Source organism: Vipera ursinii (assembly GCF_947247035.1).
Source record: "Vipera ursinii genome assembly, chromosome: Z".
In the NCBI taxonomy this organism is placed as follows: domain Eukaryota; kingdom Metazoa; phylum Chordata; class Lepidosauria; order Squamata; family Viperidae; genus Vipera; species Vipera ursinii.
This window is the reverse complement of record NC_139517.1, coordinates 123739383-123754637: the sequence shown is the minus strand read 5'-3', so window position 1 is coordinate 123754637 and position 15255 is coordinate 123739383. Positions and strand designations below refer to the sequence as shown.

At 42.6% G+C, this 15255-nt stretch overlaps 1 protein-coding gene across 1 annotated transcript in view; it reads left to right on the top strand.

Annotated features, from left to right (window-relative positions):
- Positions 1–302: 302 nt before the first annotated feature.
- The window catches only part of LOC310648908 (sodium channel protein type 5 subunit alpha-like), a gene marked incomplete at its 3' end in the record, with an annotated part of 422981 nt that continues 408028 nt past the window's right edge, over positions 303–15255 (top strand). Inside the window, 1 exon segment of the mRNA XM_083377037.1 lies at positions 303–506.

Sequence of the window (15255 nt, the reverse complement as noted above, 5' to 3'; positions counted from 1 at the left end):
TTTTCTAGGCGTGGATTGCTCCTCTTCTCTCCTCCTCGCCAGACAGGCAGGCAGGCAGGCAGGCGAGCTGGGGGGCGGGGTAGAGGTGGGGTGGGGTGGGGGGCAGAGAAACAGGCCGGGCGGGCGCCAGCGGCAAGAGGCCGCCAGAGGACGCTGCCTCCCAGCTGCAGCGCCGGCGGAGCGCTCGGGGCGCCCTGCGAAGGGGCGGCGGGCGGGCAGGGCGCAGAAAGAGCGCGGCGCGGAGGAGGCGGTACGTGAGGAGTTCCCCGCCTCTCTCTTCCCTTTTTGGACCCAGCCGGCGAGCCAGCAGCCAGACAGTCCGACGGCCAGCCGGTTGGTCTCTCGGCATCCCACCAGGAGAGCAACCCGCCGTCCAGCATGCCGAGGGCCAGAAGCGCGGCGGTGAGCGGACACACTGCTTAGCGCCCTGTGGAACTATTGGCCCGGATTGGCGAAAGTCGCCCACCCCACTGGAAGTCCGCCTGTCTTGGGAGTGGAGAAAAGCGGTAAGCGCGGGGCTTTTTTCTCAGGAGGGGAAAACCTTCCTGGAGGGGACAGCGGGTTGTTCTTGGAGAGCTGGGAAGACCCGGGTAGCGGGCTTCGCCGCCGCGTTCCCCGATCGTCTCCCGGCCGGTTTAAAAGTTTGCTCCGGCGGCTGGCAAGTTAATTAATGCCTCCTAATCTGGCCGGTTCTCTTCGGGGGAAACGCGCCACTGAATTTTCTGATTTGCCCAGAGGGAAAAGGCTGATTTAAGACCAGCGTTCAAGCGTGGGTAACTGGCGGAAAAAGGGAACACTGTCGATCTTTCTCCGCCAGATCTCCAAACCCGACAAGACATTTAGGGCTGGCAAGACGGCCAAGTTTGAATCGCTCGCCCGTCGGTGGAGCGGATTCTAAAGACGAAGCTACCTGCCGTGAGAGAAGAGAGGGGAGGCGAGATTTTTAATTTGGTTTTAATCGACGACTTTTTAAAAATAAATAATAAAAATTGAATGATACCTGCCCTCTTCCTCGTAAGTCTCAGGGATTTTGCCTTCTGTGCGGCTTCCACAAAAGACGTTTAATTCATATATTGCCCCTTTTCTAAAGACTGTTACTCAGAATCTGGAATTCTACCATGAGATCCAGGCTGGTTAAGGTTACCTCTCCTCCAAAATAATTTACCATAAAGACCCAAATCACCATTTTGGGGTGAATGTAGGTGGAGGAGCCTTTCCCTTCCGCATCGTAAGCCTATCGGAGTGCTCGCACCATCGCGATGGAAGCAAACAAGAGTTCCGATTCTTTTTAATTTTCTTGAGCTACTAGGGAACAAACCCCTGGCTGACCTTTTGTTAAACCTGAGCAACAGGTTTAGAATCTCCCTTCCCCCCCCCCCCGTCCCCACTTTAATGATTTGAGCAGAAGTGTCTAACGAAAGAAACCTGGGACATTTTGGCCTAAGCTTTTTCATGCTTTCTTTTTAACCCTTCCTCCCCTCCCTATGTATTTATTTATTATTTATTTATTTATTTCCCTCGAGTCGAGTTTTTTTTTAAAAAAAAAAAAGGCTGAAGGATCCAATCTGATTCCCTGCAAGATGGAATGAGTAACTCCCGAAAGACAGGGCTTCTAGCGGCATAAACACTGCAGGATCCAAAGAGGATTTGTCAACACTAAAAATAAACAGACCCACAAATGTCTTTAACAGGCACATGTCCAGTTTCAACGATATTTCAAGAATGATGCAGGCAGAGTGGGTCGCTGGCACGCCTATTCTTTTATTTTTAAAACCCCGAGCGCTGCCCTTGGTGCTGAAACCCTCTCGCCCGCTCTCGTCTCTTCGGAAGCCAGAGAGCGAGCGAGCGAGCCCTGCCTATGCCCGACCCGGTCCTAAATTGGCCTGGATGAAAGTGAAAGTGGGGGTGGGGTGTGGGGTGGGGAGGAGGAGGCAGGGAGAGAGAAGGCCAATGTTTCTGAACACGTAAAAACTGATCCGTGTTTTAGGCCTGGATAGAGATGGCGCTGCAAGTCGAGAGCCAGTGTGTTGTAATGGTGAGAAGAACTGGCTTAGAAACCAGGAGAGCGTTAGCTCTAGTCCTTCCTTAGGGGGAAAAAAGCCATCTGGGGGGGGGGGACTTTAGACCAATCCCTAGGAGATGGTGAGTTCTAGTCCTTCCTTAATCAGGACAGCCAACTGGGTGACTTTGGGCCAGTCGTTCTCTCTCTCAGCCTAACCCACCTCAAAGGGTTATTTTGCAGGAAACAGGAGAAGGAAAGAGAATCAGGTATGTTCATCCCCTTGGGTCATTTATAAAGGCAGGATATAAAGCATCCATTCAAAACAAACAAACAAACAAACAACCACACACAGACAACCAAACACACATGTAAACAGCTCAAAGGTCAACCAGGTGTGGAGGAATAAGGCAGTAGAACAAAATTGTGCATGCTCCTGGCTCCATGTTGCAAAACTAAGAAGTAATTTCTTAATCCCCTGGGGAAGTCGAAGCAAAGCAACTCTGGACTGGAAGAGGGGAAAGCTCCGTCTGAAGGTCCTTTGCAAAGCAAATGATGCCCTCCTTCCTGGGGGGCACCATAGGTGCCAGGTTTATGTGGCATTTTCCAGGCCAAATTCCAAATTCGGTTAAGCCAGGACAGTTTGGAGAAGGAGTCTCAAGAGTTGAAAAGAGCCTCCTAATGTGTAGGTTTTAGAACCTCCATTTTGAGTCAAACCTCCCCAAAGTGTTTCCAAATGTCCACCCAACACACCATTTATTTTGGCTGATCCACTCTGGATCCTGGCTGTCTTTTTTGCACTCCTGTTCTGGAAGATGACACTCATTATTTCTTGTTCTTCCTCCCTTTCTAACCTTGTTTGCATCCCACCCTGTTTATTTAGATGACCAGTTTTTATTACACACTGAAATACTGGCCTGGGTAGGAGTTGAGGTATTTTTAGAGCTGCGGATGAAAAGATTTCAGCATGAAGAGCCTGAATTGGTTCAACTTGGCAGGTCAGAGTTAATGCGAGGAATAATATTGACTCACATGGAACTAAATCTAAGAGATAATTACATGTGCATTTTTACAAGGACCCTATTTTATATCCCTCTCTCATTCCCCCCCCCTTTTTTTTACATTTTGCAAATGCTTAGCAAACAAGATGCCTTTTATCTTGAGTAAAACATTTGGGGGTACCCAAGAAAGAATTAAAAATGAGAAGTACTGTCCAAACCATTGATTGTGTTTCTTTGTACATGTTTGCGTGTTTATTATGCTGTTTGGAATCACAAAGCTGGAAAGGAAACTAATTAATGACATCCTCAGGATCAATAGCTTTTATCAGATTGACAAAAGCTGTGTCAAGTTGTCACGATACAAACTCCCACTACCTTTGAGTGTCCGATTGTTATCAAAGTGCATACACAAAAGGGACAGAGCTGGCACTGTGATCATATGACTCTGCTGCCAGCATGTACCCCTCTTCCCAGGTCAACGTAATGATTAGTCGGCCAGACAGGAACATGAGATTAAATTCCCATGCAGGCTATTAACTTCACTGGGCCCATTATGCACGATTAATGTACTTCACAGGGGGACGCGGTGGCTTAGTGGGTTAGGATGCTGAGCTTGTCGATCAGAAGGTCGGCAGTTTGGCGGGTTGAATCCCGAGTGCCGCGTAACAGAGTGAGCGCCTGTTACTCGTCCCAGCTTCTGCCAACCTAGCAGTTCGAAAGCATGTAAAAATGCAAGTAGAAAAATAGGGACCACTATGGTGGGAAGGTAACAGCGTTCCGTGCGCCTTTGGCGTCTAGTCATGCCAGCCACATGACCACGGAGACGTCCTCGGACAAGCGCTGGCTCTTCGGCTTTGAAACGGAGATGAGCACCGGCCCCTAGAGTCGGAAACGACTAGCACGCATGTGCGGGGGAACCTTTACCTTTACTAATGTACTTCACAGGATGTTTGGGATGATAAAATGAGGACAGATGTGGGATACACTCTAGAAAAAGTAACTGTATACATTTATTAAATGTGCATGGAAGATGAGTAGTGATTGGCAACTAATTTTCTCCTTATTTTTCATCCCCGTTTCAGAAGAGTCCAACAGCAGTAAAAAAAGAACAAAGCATCTAACTTATGGTTTATTCGATTTAGCTGATCCTATCTTTCTTTCAGCTGCTCAAGATAGTATAAACGCAATAACTTTGCCTATTTTTATTTCTTGTTGAGGGGATAAGGAAAATTGCTGTTGGCTCAAGATTGCCCTGAAAACTCCGAGACTGAGGTAGGAACTGTACCCAGATTTCCATAGAATTAGTACTAAGGGCTGCCTGTAGCAAGCAGCCTGCTTCTCCCTGTTTTTGGTACTATCAATCGCTAATGGGGAATATATAACCAGGCAGATTAGTAACAATCCTTCTAGGCTAATAGCTTTTTATGCACTTTGCAAAACTGAGAATATTTAAGTGATGGAGAAATTTAAGTGACCTCATGATTGTTTAATGGTGGCTGGCACTCAGCCCCAACTATGGGTTATCCTTCTGGGTTTGCTTATACATTTTCAATACAGTCTTTATTTCTTTAAGGGCTATGGTAAGTTCCCTACACCCCCACCTCTTTTCCTGTGTTACAAAAAGAAAGAAGCTGTTTCTTCCTAACTTGATTACTGAATGTGTGAATTGACTTCTTGGGGGAAAGAGTGCATTTTAAAGGGTGAAGAAGGACCAATTTTCATGGGTAGGACTGCATTTTGGGGTGCTCCTAAAATAAAAAAATGCAAGGTTTTTTTTGTTGATATTGAAGATGTTGATTGATTGAACAATAGGTTGATTAAACCTACTGTGAGAAGTACAGTTACTCATATATATGTGTATATCAACCATTGTATTTGCTCATGATTTCCTGAAAGTTACATAACTGGCTAGACTACCTAGAATCTGCACATCCCGTATATTTGAGGATGCCAACTGGATGCAGGATTTTAAGTGTGGTCTTTCTTTTTATACCTTACTTGGAATACTGAATCCAGTTCTAGACACCACCCAAAAAAAAAGCAAAAACACAATCTTGAGACTCTAGAAAGAGTGCAGAGAAGAGCAACAAAGATGATTAAGGGGCTGGAGTCTAAAACATAATGAATGGTTGCTGGAATTGGGTATTTCTAGTTTAACGAAGAGTAGGGACAGGGGTGATGGCAGTAATCCAATATTTGAGAGGCTGTCACAGAGCAGAGGGGAGCAACCTATTCTCCAAAGCCATGAGAGCAGGATAAGAAATAACAGATGGAAACTTACCAAGGAGAGAATCAACTTAGAATTAAGGAGAGCTTTCTGACAGTGCGAACAATTAATCAGTGGAACAGCTTCCCTCCAGAAGTTGTGGGTGCTCCAACGCTGGAGGTTTTCCAGAAGAGATTGGACAGGCATTTGTCCCAAATGGTAAAGGGGGTTGAGCAGGGTTTGAACTGGGAGACCTCCAAGGTCCCTGTCATTTTGTTATTCTGTTAATTTCACCCAGGGTCACAAATGGTGAGTTGATCCCTGGAGCACCACAGACTTTAATCTAGGGCTCTTTAACAAAATGGTTTAGACATCCCTTCATTCTGAACACTAGCTTCAGGATGAAGGCAATACTGAAGAAGCAGCCCAGAATCTGCTGCTGAGATCAGATCAACAGCATTGCGCTGAAGAGATCAGCCTTGGTTGGGATCCTTCCAATAGAGCAGAAGTCAGCAAAGATGACACTGGCTGTGGATTATGGGAATTGCCTTCCCTGCAGATTCTCCCAGTCTGGAGAATGCCAGTAAACCGAATAATATGAGTTCCTGAAGTTCAGGAACTAAGCTGGAGTGCTCCTGTATTTTGTTCTCCTGTGAATTTATTCATATATTTAAATAGGAGAGTTTAACCCTTTGCCTGGTTTCCTGACGCAAATTACTTCCCATGCAGATTAGTGTTCTTTATGACAATTTGCACAAGAAAATGGTTTCATAGCTTTAATCATTCTGCTTGTCTGACAACTTCATGTTGCTTAAGTTCAGTTTTGGATGTAAAAGTGAATGGATCCTGTCTCCTGGTCTGTGGACATGCTAAGCGTAATGTTTGCATTACCCAGAAATCAGTTTTCAGCCGCAAGTTATGTATGTTTTTATAATTTAACATAACGCAATGTACATTGAGGAAGCCTCTGAATATTTCATGTCTTCATTATTCTTGTAAGCATTTTTAAATTTTCTCACATCTACACAGTCTAGCTCTCTCCAGGTATGGCTTTGTGGTTTTAAAACAAACTTTGACAGCAGGACATGAACAAAAATTTTGATATGTGTATACGTTTAATGTGTTTGTGTGTTACAAATCCACTTAGGTACTGAATAAATATAAGAGATTCTGGTATGAACAATAATTGTGCAGAAAAGGGAATGAGGGCAACATTTATTGTAACATTTGCTAAAACTTTTGATTTTTTTTGGCATCTTTTGCTTCATGCATGAACATATTTTTGCCTGCAATAAATCACATTTTGGGTTTTTCAACCCAGATAACTAATACTCCCTCAAATAGTATTGATTTTTTTTGGGGGGGGGAGGGGAATATATGTATATTTTAACAAACTATATGGAATTTAAAAAATGAAGGGATATATATTGATTTATTTTGAAGCAAAGAGTGAAAAAAAAGAGTAAAGTCCTCCAGGATTGATTTAGGAAGGAATTCAGGGGTGGAAAAGAATATGTTTTGGTGTTCCATCAGAAAGTTTTCTGACTTATTTTGGTGCCTTGCTAGACTTTGCTTTTTGAGCAGCTGCATTTCAAAGCCAAATGGGAGAGACTGAAGTTTTATCAACCAGAGAGAACTGGGTTCAAATCTGGATTCAGACTCAATCAGAACTTGCTGGGTGCAACTAAACTCAAGATTAGCATCATGCAGTTTTCCTGGCAGAGCCATGGTGAAAGCTGGGTTAGCAGAGAGTGCTTGCAAGCCTCCTTTGAGGAAGGAGAGGCTTCATTTAGAGAACAGCTGGTCTGGGTTAAAAATGAGGATGGCTATGTGGCTCTAAGGGATGCGGTGACTCAGTGGGTTAGGATGCTGAGCTTGTCGATCAGAAGGTCGGCAGCTTGGCGGGTTGAATCCCGAGTGCCGCGTAACAGAGTGAGCACCTGTTACCCGTCCCAGCTTCTGCCAACCTAGCAGTTCGAAAGCACGTAAAAATGCAAGTAGAAAAATAGGGACCACTATGGTGGGAAGGTAACAGCGTTCCGTGCGCCTTTGGCGTCTAGTCATGCCGGCCACATGACCGCGGAGATGTCCTCGGACAAGCGCTGGCTCTTCGGCTTTGAAACAGAGATGAGCACCGGCCCCTAGAGTCAGAAACGACTAGCACGCATGTGCGGGGGAACCTTCACCTTTACCTTTTATGTGGCTCTATGTAGTGTGAGCATCTATGCAGAAAAGCCAAGGTGGCAACCACAGCGGCATGATCAATTTCCTGCCCCTTTTTATACTGTGTGTGTTGTGTGACAGGAGAAAAGGTCCTTCAGGAAAAATGTTGTGAAAAGTAAATGGCAGGTTATAATTCTGAATATCTGTACTTTCTTATAATATAGTTTCATATGACAGGGCCACACCTGAGCCCAAAATTTCCGTTGCTAAGCAAGGCAGTTGTTGTGTTCCATTTCATGACCTTTTTTGCCACAGTTGTAAAGTGAATCTGGCTTTCCCCATTGACTTTGCTTGTCATAAACTGGCTGGGAAGGTGATTGCATGACTCCGAGTCACTGCAGCTGTCATAAATACATGCCAGTCACCGAGCACGTGCCGAATTTTGATCATGTGACCATAGGGATGCTGCAACAGTTGTAAGTTTGAAAACCGGTCTTAAGTCACTTTTTTCAGTGCTGTTATAACTTCAAATTTTCACGAAAGGAATGGTTCTGCTGTTCTCAACGACTACATGGCTTCATTTTTAAGTAAATTGTTGCAGCAAGAACTTGTGACCATTGAGCCAGGCCCATCAGATCTAGGCTGGTAGATACCCAACTGTCTTCTTCTGGGTCCAATTCAAGGCCAGATTATTTCAAGGATCTCCTCTCCCCCATTACATCCACCCAACCCACCAGGATGGGAAAGCCGGGCTTGTTACCGGTCCTGGCGACTAGAGATATAGATCTGATGGGACCACAAAAAGGGGTCTTTACAGTGGTGGTCCCTTCGTTATGAAATATCATTCCCTTTGAGCTACAGTTGGACCCCAACTGGTTGCTTTTCCAAAAGGCCCTAAAACTGTTTTTTTTTTTCAGCAGTCCTAGGGACCACAAATGGAGTTTTTTTTAAAAAAAATCCCATTTATATCCCGCCCTTCTCCGAAGACTCAGGGCGGTTTACAATCTAAGAAGCACAAACCAATGTGCTTAGCAATAGCCTTCATTCTATGCATATGTCTGCTTATTAGGACTTTCGCCCCCCCCCAAGCGGCATTATTACAAAGTCAGCTTATTGCCCCCAACAATCTGGGTCCTCATTTTACGTACCTCAGAAGGATGGAAGGCTGAGTCAACCTTGAGCCTGGTGGGACTCGAACCTGCACTAATTGCAGGCAGCTGGTGTTACTTAAGGAGGCATTAGCCCACTGCTCCACCAAGGCTTGATCAAGTGCTTGATTTGTTTATGTGGTTGCTGCACTGGGGCCTGGGTTGAGGTTGTTATGGTGGGTTTTTAAACGTTGTAAGCTGCCCAGAGTTTGTGAGTTGGGCAACCGTATAATTTTTAAAAATAAATAAGTAAAATAAATAAAGTGACCACTAGAGGGCAAGAAAAAAATATGAGTTTCCTGTATCTCCATGCTGCTCTCTTGTGGCTAACTGAGTATCTACTGCCTAGATTTGGTAGACTTGAACTGAACTTTTCTGCGGTTTGATAATAAAGCATTGTAATTCCATATTTTGCACTCTTGTTTGCAATAGCTTACGGGGAAGAAAATGCTACATAAATACCATCAAATTCAGAAGGACACATCCCATATTATCTGGTTAGGTAGGCTAGACTGAGAGGTAATGACTCAGCCAAAACCATGTTAGCTTCATATCTCTGTCAGGCTTTGATCCTGGCCACTTAGTGGGTGACTGAAGGAATATATGAAGACAGTTGCAGATTTGTCTAGTCTAATAAAGAGAAGGATAGGGAGACATGGAAGCAGTCTTCCAATATCTAAATGATTGCTACAAAGAAGAGGGGTTGACCTATTCTCCAAAACATCCGAAGGCAGGACAAGAAATAATGGATGAAAACCTATCAAAAAGAGAAGCAACACAGAACAAAGGAAATGAAAACAATTAATAATAGAGTTACCTCCAGAAGCTACAGGTGCTCCATCACTAGAGGTTTTCAAGAAGAAACTGAACAGCCATTAGTTTAGAATGGTATGAATTCTCTTGCTTGAGCAGGGCATTGGACTAGGAGATCTCCAAGGTCCCTTCAACCTTGTTATTCTGTATAGAGTTCATTTCCCAGAATTCTTTAACCAGCATGTCTACTGGTAAAAATTCTGGGACTTGAAGTAAAAACATCTGGAGCACTCCAAAGTTGAGATAGGCTCTTCAAAACCATCATGAACCAAGATTAAACATTTCAGCAGTTGGGTTTCACACAACTAACCAACCCACATTATGATATACATAAAACCACTCTAGGTGTAAAAGTACTCCAGATCAGAACTGGATTACTTTTTCCCTTCTTGTCCATGTGCCTTGCACAATCTATCACCAATTGATAGATCCCAAACTGAATATAGTTTTCTACTCTGTTCTTTCATTCCCTGAAGAAATTTTCTGGAGAAAACCAGCTGGAGTTACTGACAGGTGATAGACATTAATTTTCATGATGGACCCTGGAGCCTGCAGGGCATTATGGGTGTGGAGAAGGGGGTGCTAGAATAGAGAACAACCAGAAATATTTCCATGGAAATGTCACTTTGAAATAGCGAAAGTCCCGATTTTGCCCCAACTCTGCCACTGGCCATATATGTACAGTATATGATATGTTTTAAAACCAAACTTATTCAGAGGCCATTGTCTTTCCCTTTACTTATCTTGTTGAGTGACAATTTTTAAACATAACAGAAATCAGGTATTGTTGAATTTCCTGCTGTTACAAATGAATCTTGTTTTGATTCCGTCAAAGGAACTAATGTTCAGAAGAAGGGGAAAAATTGCGCTGAGGATAAGAATATAGTTCCTCATCCAAAGATGGTCCAGAATCAGTGGCTTTTAAGAATTTTCTGTTGAGTTTTAATTGAAAGAAATTCCCATGGAATTGGAATTAGAAGAATAAAATCAGGAATTTCAGAATAACAGAATAATAGAGTTCAGAGGGACCTTGGAGGTCATCTAGTCCAACCCCGTGCTCAGGAAGGAAACCCTATACCATTTCGGACAAATGGCTGTCCAGTCTCTTCTTAAAAACTTCCAGTGTTGGAGCATTCACCGCTTCTGGAGGCAGGTTGTTCCACTGGTTAATTGTTCTAACTGTCAGGAAGTTTCTCCTTAGTTCTAGGTTGCTTTTCTCCTTGGTTAGTTTCCATCCATTGCTTCTTGTCCTGCCTTCAGGCACTTTGGAGAATAAGTTGACCCCTCTCTTCTTTGTATTTATGAGGAAAATAAAATAGTTGGCAGTTTTTTGTGATTGTATTTATAAGAGCCTTGGTGGAGCAGTGGGCTAACGCCTCCTTAAGTAACACCAGCTGCCTGCAATTAGTGCAGGTTCGAGTCCCACCAGGCTCAAGGTTGACTCAGCCTTCCAACCTTCCGAGGTAGGTAAAATGAGGACCCAGATTGTTGGGGGCAATAAGCTGACTTTGTAATAATGCCGCTTGGGGGTGTGTGTGAAAGCCCTAATAAGCAGGCATATACATAGAATGAAGGCTACTGATAAGCTTGTAAGCCGCCCTGAGTCTTCGGAGAAGGGCGGGATATAAATGGAATTTTTTAAAAAAGTATTTATTTAGTTATCATTTAATTAATTATTTGATGTGCTGAATGCAGAATAGTTGTAAAAAGAGGGTAGGATTCTAAACACATACTTGTTGGCTCCATCTTTATATATATATATATATATATATATATATATATATATATATATATATATATATATATATATATATATATATATATATATATATATTTACTTCTTCTGTGTATGGTCCTGATCAACAGGATGGACAAAAGGGTAATCCATGTGCACCCACAAAGATACAAACCACCTTTCTTAGGATTAAGAGGAAAAGAACAATATAGTTACTATAGAGTTTTGTGTTGTAGAGTAATGGTTGACCTTTGCAGAAAACAGGGAGCAAGGAAGGAAGGAAGGGAGTGAAGAGGCTGGAACGTATCTAGTAGCTTATTGGCTGAACTCATGTATCACTTAACGGTAGTTTAACCTTGGTTTATTGACTCAACCACAATCAATCAAATTCAGTTGTCATGCAGGGAGGATAGTCTAGGGTTACAAAGCAACTAAATAGAAACCAAACCACAGAAGGCATTTTATGTTCACTAGGCCTATATCCCTTAACATAAAAATAAAACTTTGCCCGAGAATATAAGGACTGTTAAAATTGAGCAGCCAGATCTGGATTGAAAAAATCTTGATGACCACTAGATGGCAGCTAAAGAATATCTTGTATCTCTCAGCTGCCCTCTAGCGAGCTCTGGATTTTGGGCAGTTATTATTATTATTATTATTATTATTATTATTATTATTATTATTATTGTTGTTGTTGTTGTTGTTGTTGTTGTTGTTGTTATTAATTATTGTTGTTATTGTTATTGTTGTTGTTGTTGTGCTGTTGCTGTTGTTATTTTATTTTATATTTTATTATTTTATATTTTATTATTTTAATTTTACTTTATTTTATTATTTTATTTTACTTTGCTTTATTTTTTTTAAAAAAAAATTGTTGGCCATTTCCCTGTTCAGGGCGACTCAAGCAGCTTACTATCTCATAATTTTAAGATTATCTCACATCCCACAGACCCCCAAGAAGAATTTTCTAGACTTTCCACAAGTAGGAGGTGGACTTGTTCACATCTTTGGGGGGTACACATCTGGGCTTCTATTGTAGGCATTCTCACAAAATGGCTGAGGTGATGGACATGGTTTGTGATGAAACCCACATTGTCCAGAAGTATGGTGACCATGGTCCTGAGCACTGTTTTAACTCTTTGGGGTGAATAGTAACCTTCTTGGCATCTGAACTGCCTGTGTTGGCGGTGGCGGTGGGGGCTGTGGAATCATTTCTGAATGCTGGGGGTTGCCTATTATCACAATTTTTTACTCCCTAAAAACAAAACAAAACAAAATAAAGAATTAAGAGATTGGACACCCACTTATCTGGAATGGTATAATGCAGTGGTTCTCCACCTGTGGTCCACGGACCCCTTGGGTGTGTGCAATGTTGCCACAGGGGGTCTGCGAAGGCTTGAAGAAGTGTTATGATTTAAATCTTAAGTCTTGGGGGAGTCTGTGGCCACAAAAGGTATTTAAAAGGGGTCTGTGGTTAAAAAAAAGGTTGAGGACCACTGAAGTCCAGAAGTCATAAAAGGGCCAATTTTGAAGAGCCCTGTTCTAGGGTCCCTCCCAACTCTGTTATTCTGCATCCCATATCTTGGATACTTCTGGGGCCTTTCTTCTTAACTTTCTTAACCTTTAGTGACCTTGAGAAACCATTATATAAATCGAGCTAGCAAACTTACTAAACATGAAAGAAGTTCGGGGGATTTTCTTTTGCCGCTTGACTTTAGCAAATGCCAATTCTTTTTCTTTTTAACCTTCTCCAAACAAAGCACTCCATGGCCGTTGCTCAAGAGTCTTTATACGGTCAGCTGCTTACAGAAAATTATGGCCTGCCCCACACCTGTGACACCCGTCAGAAAGCGCTTGGCTCCCCGTGGACACTTTGTATTGGAACTAATTTTTGAAGCGTGGGGGCATCCCAGCCATGGCTTATCAAAGATGCTGGAATTTCTCAATAGAAATTCCGTATTTTTTTCCCCCAGAAACTGTTGCTCGGCTGTCATGTTTCTTGGAGGGGTGATTATTTTCTGTTCTAGGTGTTTGCATCATAGACTAAATCACTTATTTTTTCCCCCTAATTTCCTTTTAATCTGTTTAAATGTTGTTCTCTCCCATTTTGCCCTGCCTTATCTCTGCCACCACATTAGCCAAGAAAGTGTAAGAAAATACAGGTAGTCCTCAACTTACGACCACAATCGAGCCCCAGATTTCTGCTGCTAAGCGAGGCAGTGGTTGAGTGGGCTTAGCCCCATTTTACGACCTTTCTTGCCCCAGTTGTTAAGCGAATCACTGCAGTTGTTAAGTTAGTGACACAGCTCTTAAGTCAACCTGGCTTCTTTCTTCACTTTGTTCGTCAGAATGTGGCAAAAGGGGATCCCGTGACCCAAGGACACTGTGACCGTCATAAATATGAGCCAGTTGTCTGAATTCTGATCACATGACCACAGGGATGCTTGCAACAGTTATTAAGTGTGAAAAACAGTCCTAGGTCACTTTTTTCAGTGCTGTTGTAACGTTGAACTAAGCGAACCGTTGTAAGTTGAGGACTGCCTGTAATGTTTTTTGCATGCAGGCCAGGGAGTGTGTGTAGTCTGTCACTGTAGCTGATGCAATATCTGGGTCTAATTTTCAGTTTGGGGGAAAAAGGTGTGTTTGGACCTCTGAACAGAAATGACTATCTGGATTCAGAATCAGTTTGGGGGGAGAAAAAAACTTAAATTCAACGCAGAATACTTTGAAATGCATCTCTAAACAGTCTTATGATGTGTACCCCAACACTTCTATGTTTGCAGCATTGGCTTCCTGGTGTGGGGGCGTGTGTGCTTGTGTATGAGCAAAACTTTGGGTAGTTAGGGATGTTTTCCACTTGCTGAGCTGCCTTTCCGTGGAGCATATGGAGCTTGGCTCACTGGCGTGAATTACATTTATCGCTCTGGGAACATCTGCTCCCTTCTCCCCGTTGTGTGGAGTGGGTGGAATTGCCATCTAAGAAGAAGAGAGTGCCAAAAGGATTCCTCTTCACACAACCCCTGGACAACACTGTCCGGAAAAATACTTGGCTGCTGGATGGTAAGTACGCTGCAAATAAAAATAAATAACCATTTTGGATCGTGCCTTTTGGATTAAAAAAAGGGTTGCTGGCAAGCGGAAAAGTGGCTTTGATCTTTTGCTGCTGAGCGATGCTTTAGGGAAAATAAAAAAACCCCAAGAGAAGCATAAAATTAGAAGTCCACCAATTGCAGTCTGAAGGGGCTGCACTGGGACCCCATCATGATTTGAATACCACTCAGTTGTCATTGCGATCTAGATGGCTATAGTATATTATCACAACTAAGGCACTGAAGCTCTGGGGTAGATTGGTGTTGAACTAGCATTATAAAAAACCGACTTAAAGGTCTCTTTGATGGATTGGCTGGGTGTGTATGTTAGATCTCTCCTCCAGAACTAAAGGCATAGAGCACTTCCTAAAGGCAGAGATGTCTGTCCATTTGTCCTATACTGTCTGTCTGTCTGTCCTATCTATCTATCTATCTATCTATCTATCTATCTATCTATCTATCTATCTATCTATCATAATCTTATGTAAAATGTTTATATAACTGCCCATTAAGTAACTCTGGGTGGTAAAAATTCAAGTTTCTATAAATTAAGTTTATTGAAGTATTTTTTAATATATATACATGCTTTCAGCTCTATTCTATTCTATTCTATTCTATTCTATTCTATTCTATTCTATTCTATTCTATTCTATTCTATTCTATTCTATTCTATTCTACTCTACTCTACTCTACTCTACTCTACTCTACTCTACTCTACTCTATTCCATATTCCATATTCCATATTCCATATTCTATTCTATTCTATTCTATTCTATTCTATTCTATTCTATTCTATTCTATTCTATTCTATTCTATTCTAGTTAAAAGTTGAAACAGTGTATGAAGCCATTCTGAAACTGTAAAACTAAATAGAGAGTTAGTTTGGGTCTAATGGTTAAGGCACCCGGGTAGGAACTGGGACACCATGAGCTCTACGTCCCTCTTTAGGCGTGAAGCCAGCTGGATGACTTAGGGTGAATTACCAGGAGATTGTGAGTTCTAGTCCCATCTTAAGTAAGTCAGCCAGCTGCGTGACCTTGGGTCAATCACTCTCTTTCTCAGCCCACCTCACTGGATTGTTGTTTTGGAAAGAAAAGAAAA